This window comes from Alligator mississippiensis, chromosome 4 (genome assembly GCF_030867095.1).
Source record: "Alligator mississippiensis isolate rAllMis1 chromosome 4, rAllMis1, whole genome shotgun sequence".
Classification (NCBI taxonomy): domain Eukaryota; kingdom Metazoa; phylum Chordata; order Crocodylia; family Alligatoridae; genus Alligator; species Alligator mississippiensis.
The window spans coordinates 15,703,838-15,713,963 of record NC_081827.1 but is presented as its reverse complement, the minus strand read 5'-3'; the positions used below and the strand labels follow the sequence as shown (position 1 = coordinate 15,713,963).

Here is a 10,126-nt window from a genome sequence, read left to right as displayed (position 1 = left end):
CCCATGAAGTGAGTAGAACATGCCATCAATGATTGAACTATATTCACCCTAGTGTGACTCTGTACCCATGCCTGTAAGCACTGAGACCTTACTGGCATGCTCCCTTTCTGGTCCCCAGATCCAGTCTAAACTATGCATGAAGCCAGGCAGGCTGTTGCTCATGGTGGTGCTTATTAACACTATCCAGAGGCAATGCAGATGTGCCCGCATAGTTAGATTGACCCAAACCTAATCCACTAAGATGTTTTTGTGAAAAATTCTTCCCCATTGTTGTAGCTCCAGTGCAACTTCAATCCTTGCTCAACCGCACAGAAGCAATAACATTTTTAAAGCTGTAAAACAGTTATATTTTTAATATGGGTAAATGATGCATATTCTGTGAAAACCTATTTCTGAAAAAAACCCACTTAATCACTTTTGCTAAATTTTCTTCCAAAAATATTCACTCCAAAGCAAATATCTAAAATGGAAAAAAAATCTGCCTGAACAATTGAGGTTTGTCCAGGTTAAAAACAACCAACAATAGGATTTGATAAAAGGAAGCAACTGTAACTACAGGCATCTCCCAATCTCTGCCATGTAGGATAAGCACATGAAACACCTGCAGAGATGGCAGCTTAGACATATTTAATGAATTAGAGAAAAACTAAGAAAACTCAGGAATTCTTAACAGTTACAAAACAGATCTTCCCGTCCTGGAACAGAAAGCATTTCTAGTCCTGAACTGCTGGATCCACAATGTCTGGCAGACCCCCCAAGTTTCCTTCTTGGCAAGTTACATGCCCTTTCCATTTGGTGTAAGTTATGTAACCCCATTTCATTTGGTCTTCCCCCCATCTTACACATTAATACATGAAGATAAAAGAATTCTTGTATTTGTTTTTTTAAATAGCCCTGCTATGGGAGCACATATTTTAGACTCAAGGACCTTGCACATTTTATAATTTACACAAAATAATGTACTTTCCCCCGTTCTCTGCAAAGATGTCATACAAAATGTCATAATGAAATGTCATTTTCCTATGATTTACTTCTTTGACTATATTACAGGACACTAGGTTAGGAGGGACCACACAGTTTTTACTCATAGAAGTAGTTTCACTGAACTCAGAGTCTACTCATGTAAGCAGGTTTGTAGAATGAGCCCCAGAAATGCTGAAGAGTCCTATAATCAAGCTCTCAATATAAAAAAAAAAGAGCAACACACTTTTTTTTGTGATCTGATCCCTTGACAGATTTCTGATGTGTCTGTTCCTTTATTAATTTTCAAATTTCAGCTGAATAATTAACACAGTAAAGTATAGCTTAGTGTAGCAGGCAACTAAGCAGAGGGAGCAGCATGGTACAAGTGTGAGGAAGAGAATGCACAATGTGATCCAATGGGAAAGCACTGGCAGAAGATGGACATTTATTGTTTTTTCATTGGCACAGTCCCATTGATTAGGCCTGATTTACCTCAGAGAGTGTGAGGTAAATCTGATGACTTCCTAGAGAGGGGAAGTACAGTAGATCTCATGGAAAAGGGTGTGGAAGAAGGTGATGGTTTATCTGAAGTGCTCTACTGCTCTTATTGATTCAGCATAGGTCTGGACAGATTCAGGGCATGGTGGTGCAGTTCAACCCCCTTTGAGTCCAACTCCACCAAAGTTTAAAACAAACATTTTTACTCAGCTGGACCTGAGGTAGTTAATTGACTTCATGGTTTCTTATTATCCACTTGATTCCTACTAAGCTCTTCACTCAATAACCTTTGATCTTCCTTCAATCAAGCTAGCCTTTCTTCCACAGTTATCCTGTCTGTTGTCTATTTCTAGCAAAGTTTTTCTGCTCCCCCGCCTCAGCAAATCCAATAAAGTTGTGCTGCCACCTAGGAACCTGTAGTGGGTGGCTTTGTTCCTGGAGTATTCGAGCTGACAAAATATCGGAGACAGCATTGGCGCGCTTGCACCCAGCTTTGATTTCTGTTCCACCCAAAGTTTAAAATCAGCTGCCTGGCAATGGCAGCAGCATTTCTAATTAGGCAGGAGTGAGGGAGTCAATTGACTTCATGGCCTGATCCCTTCCAAACTCTTCCTCCCACTGGTGTTAATGACCCTCTTCTCTTTTTACTGGCCTTGATGCTCCACCTATCAAGCTACCCTTTGTTCTGCAACGTCGCTGTCCGTTACTAGCAGGCAACCATCCATCCTCTGGGCCGTGGTGTACATGTAAGAGAAAAACAGGACATAAAGGCATCGGGTTTCATAGCAATAGAGGACAGAGTAGCAGAAAACCAAACTGTCCTCCATGACGGCCACCCTACGTGCACGTAAAGCTGCCTTCTCCCTCGGGGACCCATGCCCGGGCTCCAGTGAACCTAGCAGTGCCATTTGCATACTTATCTTGCTGGGATCCTTTGACCCCAGCTGACGCCGTGCCCCGGGTTGGACTGAATGATGTCGCGGGGTCCCTTCCAGCCCTGACGTCTATAAAACCTATGCCGTTTTGCAGACCACTGAGGGGCCGGGCAACTATTTTGGGCAAAGGGCCGCTTACTGAGTTTTGGCAAGCTGTTGAGGGCCGCACCACAGGCAGCTAGGGGCAGGTAAATATTAATTTTCTAAATTTTTTTAGGGGCCCACCCCTGGGCTGGAGGCCTTAAGGGCCCCCAGGGGAGTCTTGCAAGCACAGACACGCGCGGCGTTGGCGCAGCAGAGGTTTTGATCCGTTTTTTTTCTCCTCTGGGCTGCAAGAATGGAAATATTTTAAACTTAAAACATTTGACAACCAGGCCCAATAGTGAAGCCTGCTACCCTCAGCAGAGAGGTGCCACGGTCCCTGCACAGGGGCACAGAAGAGGACTGGGAGGCCGGTCCCACGCAGAGGACTCCCCAGGAGCGCGCTGGGGGGGAGGGACTTTTTTCGCGCTGTGGAGACTCGCGTGCCGCGCCGTGAGCTTTGTGGCGCCGGAAGCCTGCGGGCCGAGGGCGGGGCGCTTCCGGCGGCCGCGGCCTGCTGCGCCCGGCCCGCTGCTCCCCCGCGCTGCTCCCGCCGCTCGGCGCCTCCATCCTGGTACTTGGGCGCCTCCATCCTGGTTTCTCAAGTGCCCGGACCCAAAACAGGAAGTAAGTGCGCGGGGACCTGCGCCCGGTAGGGCCGCCGGCTGCAGCGCGGGGCCGGGGCGCGCCTGCCCGGGGCGAGGGGCGGCGGCGGCGGCGGGCGGCGGCGGCCCCGCGAGGACCCCCACCCCTCCCCCCCGCCCCGGGCCCAGCCCGCAGCGCCGGCGGGACCCGCCTCAGGGGCGGCCGCGCGCACCGCCGGGGAAGGCGCCGGGAAAATGGCGGCGGGGAGAGCGCGGGGCCAAATGGCGGCGGCGGCAGCCGGGGGCGACGTGTCGGGGGGCCTCGAGGTCCCTTGTTTATTCGGTGGTTTTCAAATATGCGGCAACCCCCTCCCCCGCTCCAAGGGGGTCCCCCCCGCAGGACATGGGGGTGGCCCCTTCCTTCCCCCCCCGGTGGGACATGGGGGTGGCCTCTTCCTCCCCCTCGTGGGACATGGGGGTGCCCTGGGGGGGGTCACGAAACGAGGGCGGGCAGTGGCTTGGGGACTGCTGGGAGCAGCTGCAGTGAAGGACGTGTGCAGCACACACGTGTGTCTGTGCAGCATGCGCGTGTGTCTGTCATGAGTGTGGGTGTGTGTGTGTCTGCCCATCCGTCTGTGTGTGTGCGTGCGCGCATGTGTTTGTGTGTCCATTTGTGTCGGGCATGTGTGTTTGTGTGTCCATTTGTGACGTGTGTCTGCATGTCACCTGTGATGCGTGTGTGTCTACGTGTCTCTCTCACGTGTGTGTCTGTCGTGGGCGTGTGTTTTGCACATCTGACACGTGTGTGGGGGTGTCTGACGCATGTCTTTGCGTGTGTGGCATGTCTCCACGTGCGTGAGTCTGCATGTACATCTGACACATGTATGCGTGGGTCTGTGTGTGTGTGTGAGCGAGCGACAGCTGCTCTGGCCAGGCGTAGATGGGAGACGTGTTTAAAGTGCCCGAGGCCGGCTGCCGGCAGCGAGTGGTGCATGGGCGGACAGGTGCAGCGTCCTCCGGGCGTTGTCATGATCTCGCGGATCCCCTCCCGGTGACAAGATGCCTTTGTCGCCAGATGAGGGGAGATGTTTCACCTCCATCTGTAAGGGGAAGCCGCCAAGAACTTTTTCTTATTATTTAGAAAAGGCACAAGTCTGATACGGCCAACGTGAGTTATGGGCAGGTTTTATAAACAAAAGATTTTATAAACAAAAGACTTGGATCATCAAAAGTATTTGAGTATCCAAAGGACATTGGGCTTTTTAAATAGAGTAGCTGCTACGTGACTGCAAGTAGCAGAAGGGCGACTAGCTGTACCTCCTAGGTAGTGGTGCATCAGTTAATGCAGGGGTGGGCAACTGTTTTGGGCTGGAGGGCCACTTAACCGGTTTTGATGAGCTGTTAAGGGCCATATGCATGCACATGCACAGGTGCTTCATGGCCCAGGCCCACCCATGCACCCCTGCCAAGAGTGAGCACTGGCTGCGGGCCACTATGTTGTCCTACCCCACTGTCAGGGCTCCTAGCACGTGTGGAGTCCTGATGGCAGGACGAGACAACGTGGAAGCCTGTGGGTGGGAGATCAGTCCACCCAGCACTTCCTGCAGTGTCTGGGAGATGGAGTCTGACCCTGTAAGCCCTGGGCTGGACTTCATCTCCCAGGCCCCCGCACGGCACTGGGCAGGGCCACCTCCACCCAGCCCTCACCCCCGTGGCCTCCACAGAGGCTGGAGGAGCTGCTTGTTAGCAGAGACCATGGCACGAGTACAGCTCGCCCACAGCCTGCCATCCAGTGCCACAAGCTTTATTTTGCAATGATGCCTGCACAGTTGGATGGGTAAAAAATTGGCTGATGGGGCACACCCAGAGAGTAGTGGTGGATGGGTTGTACTCAACCTGGCGAGATGTGAGCAGTGAGGTCCCCCAGGGCTTGGTCCTCAGGCCCGCACTGTTTAACATCTTCATCAGTGACTTGGACGAGGGGGTGGAAAGCATACTGTCCAAGTCTGCTGATGACACTAAGATGTGGGGCGAGGTGGACACACTTGAAGGGAGAGAGAGGCTGCAACTAGATTTAGACAAACTACAAAAGTGGGCAGATGAGAATAGGATGGGGTTCAATGTAGATAAATGCAGGGTGTTGCACCTTGGGAGAAGGAATCCACAGCACACACACAGGCTGGGGAGTTCCCTTCTTGAAAGCACAGAGGCGGAAAGGGATCTTGGAGTCATTATTGACTCCAAGGTGAACATGAGCCGCCAATGCCGGACCGCAGCCAGCAAGGTCAGCCATACCTTGTCATGCATCCAAAGGTACATCTCAAGCCAGTCCAGAGAGGTGATACTCCCCCTCTATGCGACTTTGGTCAGGCCGCAGTTGGAGTACTGCATCCAGTATTGGGCGCCACACTTCAAAAGGGATGTGGCCAGCCTGGAGAGGGTTCAGAGGAGGACCACCTGCTTGGTGAGAGGGCAGCAGGACAGGCCCTACGAGGAGAGACTGAAGGACCTGAACCTGTTCAGCCTCAGCAATAGGAAGTTGAGGGAGGACCTAGTGGCTACCTACAAACTCATCAGGGGAGATCAACAGCAAATAGGCAGAGCCCTTTTCTCCCCAGCACCACCTGGGGTGACGAGGAACAATGGTAATAAGCTGATGGAGAATAGGTTTAGGTTAGAGATCAGAAGGCAATATTTTACAGTTAGGGTGGGCAAAATCTGGAACCAGCTTCCCAGGGAAGTGGTCCTCGCCTCTACCTTGGAGGGTAGACGATCACCTGTCTGGGGTCTTGTGAACCCAGCATTCATTCCTGCCTGTGGCAGGGGGTCAGGCTAGATGATCTCAGGTCCCTCCTGACCCTAGCTATGAAACACTTCTCAGCTAATGGATCTAGAACTTGGATCTAGACTTGGAACTGATCCTTGCAGTCAGTTGCAAGATTGATGCTGAAATATTTATTGTTTGTGTCAATATTTTGCCATTTGTAAACTTTTGTTTTGGTGCGTGGAAGTTAATGTCTATATTTAACAATACATTGGAAGCAATAGAGCTACCTAATCAGTCCATCCCTACTGAAATGACAATAACTCGCTTGTAAGGTTTGATGCGTTATTATAATCCTTTGTATTGAAGGGTGAAGAGATATTATTAACTAAATGTTAATAAAATTATGGAATGTAAATGTCTTTTTTTGTTAATGCACATCAACCTATCATGTTTTTTTCATATACATCAGAGTACCTGAGAGCCTGTATGGGGTTTTCCCTTTGTATGAATGGGGAAGGCATGCTTCCTTCACATTTTTTAAAATATGTATATATTAAAAATAAAGTCCCATCTATATATTGGCAGTTATTTGGTTTGACACGGTGACCAAACAGTTCACCAACATTACACAACATATTACACCGACAATTTACATTTCCACTGCCGCTCACTGCATCTCCTTTGTTTCCCCTGTCACCACCCCATCTGCAAACCCACACCTGGACCCCAACCCTCCCCTTTACTTTCCCAGTCCACATTCATGGGGCCACAGGTCTTCAGGAGTCATCTTATGTGCTTGTGTCACAAAATACAGTGTGCCATGTCTTCCTCTTCCATAGGTCTCATCTGTCCCTCTCTCCCCTTCGTCTTCCTCCATTCTTGAAAGTAGAGTTACGGTTTGTTCACCCAGAGACTTAAGCAGTCCTCTCCTGGGAGACTTGTATGCTTGTACAGCAGCAAGTTCCTGGTTTTCCAGAATGTTTAAGAAATAGAAAACAAACTGGTCAAAGCAGACCAGCAGGGTCCCTTGCTTTTTTGTCAGGTGTCCAAACACCATGGCCTCCCCGATCAGGTTTGTCACCCCTCTCACCGTTCAGGAGCCTGCTCGCTTCCCCCCAGACCTCAGTGGTGTATGCACAATTCCAGAGCAAGTGGTTGATCATTTCTACCTCTGGGCAAGTCTGGGTCCCCCACCTGTGCTGTGCTGTACTGCTCACACTGGGAGTACTTGGTGGGCTGTCTGCCAGTTGAGGTCCCTGCATGCTTTCTGTAGGCCCTTGTTGAAAGTCCTTTCCCTCACAGACTGGGATCTGCTGCTGGGGAGCATACTCACTTTGCTTGCCCTAACCACTGTTTACAGCTCACGATGATTCAGTAGAGCCTCTGAAGCCTCATCTTTCACCTCATAATGGCTGGAAAAAACTCCAGGGTCAGGTAGAACCATGGAGGTTTCCAGGCCCGTAGGTGTGTTCTGGCCACTGTGTGCACCCACCAGGGTTGCGGCAGACCTGCAAAATACTGGACAAAGCCTGTTGCCTTGGTCCCTTCCCTGACTACCAGCTTATAGACAGGGCTCATGTACCTTGCTCAAAGGAACATCAGCATGTCTGGAAAACCCTGGCTCCCGGCCAGTTTTGGCTTAGGGTGGTTCTAGTTGGCTTTTCCCATCTAGAGAAAAAAAAATTTACATGCCCCTTTGGATCCTGCAGATGGTCTGCTGTGAGGGTGGGAAGACCAGTGTCATGTACAGAAGCATTGGTAGTAGCACCACCCCCATGAGAGCCCTTCTATTAGAGGTGGCACAAATTCCACTGTCCTAACCTGTGCTTGACTGTGGCTTTGGTCTTGTCCTGAGCCTTCTGGTGTATCAACTCTAGGTCAAAGTCTATCTTCGTCCTCTTTGGGAATGGAAAAACTTCGTGGCCATCATGTCCCAAGCTCTCCCCGCGCCAGGCATGTGCTCTTGCTCACATTCAGTTTTGTCTCTGCTGCTGCCCCATACACCTGTGTGTGATGCAGCACCTTCTCCGACCCCTTATCTCTGCATAGGATGTTGAGGTGGCTCATGTAGGCCAGGATCTTCATTTCTGCCCTGCCCCCACTTGGCACCTGTATTCCCTGGATCCTGGGGTCTCTCCTGTGCGAGCAGCTCCGTTGTGCATAGGAACAAGATCGGGGAGAGCAGGCAGCTCAGCCAGACTCCTGGCTCTTCTGTGATTGGGTCAGCTCCCTTCACACATACTTATAAAAATGACTTGTGTGTCAGAGCAGTATTTTATCTGGCATTTCTAGAATACCTCCTTGACTTCAGGCAGACAAGGTTCTTTGGGTAAATCTGATATCTTTTATTAGATAAGTCGGTCTAAAAGATATCAGATTTACCCAAAGAACCTTATCTGCATATTTAGACCAACACGGCTACGACCAACACTGCTACAACCTGCACTCCTTGACTTGAGTGAATTCTGCCAAAATTACACTTATGTAAATGAGAAGTTTGTCCCATTATACATCTTCTCGTTCTGTGATAATCCATCTCTGTCAATGTTTCACTGACAGGTAAAGCATAATTTGGAACTCTGCCGCCATCTTACTCAGGATTGTATATTTTATACCAAGCCACCTGAATAAATCTTGATGTGGATTGAGCTTTATAACGAAAACGTACGCACAATCTGCTTGTTGGACTGATTTCTCTGCCTCCCTTTTCTCCCTGTGCCTTAAAGGTGTTCATGCTGGTTTCCTTGTGATAGATTTTATGAACTGAAATATTTACCTGGTCCATTTGTGATGTTGCTATAATACATGCTGTGTGTTTGGCTTCACCTGGCTGTTCAGTGTGAGCAAGAAGCTGGCATTTTTCTTTTTCAACTAGTTACCTTACATGCTTGTGCAGAGCTTGAGCAATACAAACTGTTCTGATGATTGTAGATGGGTTTCTCATCTTAAGGATTTTTGGTGGAAAAATATGCTTTCTTTAAATGGAGGTGGTGTTGGTCGTGTTATGATCTTGTTTCTCTGTGCTGTCAGTTCTGAATAACCCTGAGAGCCCATTTCAGTATAGTTTAACTTCAGTATAGTTAGTAGCAAAGAATCAAACTTGTTGCTTATACTTTTCAAAAATAGAATACATTTTTCCTCCAGTGAAATCACCACCTACTTCTAACTGGCTATGTGCAGCAGGTGAAAAAGGCTTGAAACACTTGGAGGAAAGGGCTAAACTTGAAATTTAGTATGTAGAAAGTTCATTTTCTACTTAATACAAGGTATTGCTTAGTTCATTTTCTACTTAATAAAAGGTGATGTATCTTGTTAAATAAGTTGTTTGCCCTCACTATTACTATTACATCTAAGGATGAATGTATAAAATAATTTCTACAGAAGCTATTATAGCCCTCAATGAGAAGACATACCTCTATATCATGATTAAGACTACTATGAAATTTCTGTAATGAAAACCTTCACTTGGGCCAGAGGTTTCTAGAAACTAGTTTGTCCAGAAATTAATCCCTGAAACCTACATGTTAAAAAAATAACATTTTAACATAATCTTTCCTAAATATGTAACTTGTACAGTATATTTAGCTTTGTAGAGAATCCTGTTTTAACTGCATGCAATTTTTAATTTGTGGTTTAGGTTGTTAGTGTGTTTCCTAACAACTCATTTCTAAAATGTAGGCAGTTGCTTGTTAGGAGACATTAGACTAAAAGTACTCTGTGCGCGCCGGGTCAGACCCCGGGTCGCTTTCGTCTCTCTGCACACGGGCTGTGGCCAGCAGCCCGGGCAGGCCGGGTCGGAGAGGGCGGGCGCCGAGCTAGAATTAGGCACAGACACGTAACGGTTGATTTTAAGATTATTTTACTTACACCGAGATGGTCGTGGTGTAGGCTGAGAACTTGCTTGAGTTGCGGTTACAACAGAAAACACGAACACACGTGGAGTTTGCTAGGCTCCACGCAGACAGAACACGAACAATCACGTGAAGCTTGCTAGGCTCCACGCGGACAAACTCCGGATGTCCAGGACAAGCGCGCATAAAACTCGTCGTTATGTCTTATAGTAGGCTCTGTTCGAAGACGGGAAGAGGTGGGCGGTGGATCAGGCCGCCAAACTCCTCTGGCCAACATACAGGGTTTCTATTACCCTGCTGCGCACACCCAGAGTCCCCACGAGATGGATGCGGAGTCCTCTTCGGCTTGGGCGGAAACTGCTCAAGCCTCTTATACGGCTAGCAGGCCAATCGCTAGCCGCCACGTGTGAATAATTTAGAACTAGCCAATTGCGGGGCACGAATTTA

At 48.8% G+C, this 10,126-nt stretch overlaps 1 protein-coding gene across 1 annotated transcript in view; it reads left to right on the top strand.

Moving 5' to 3' along the window:
• Window positions 1-2,973: 2,973 nt before the first annotated feature.
• Window positions 2,974-10,126, top strand: part of DMTF1 (cyclin D binding myb like transcription factor 1) — a 46,261-nt gene continuing 39,108 nt past the window's right edge. The window contains exon 1 of the mRNA XM_006273761.4: window positions 2,974-3,104. The gene's annotated coding sequence lies outside the window, so the exon portion shown is untranslated. The remainder of the gene's footprint in view (window positions 3,105-10,126) is intronic.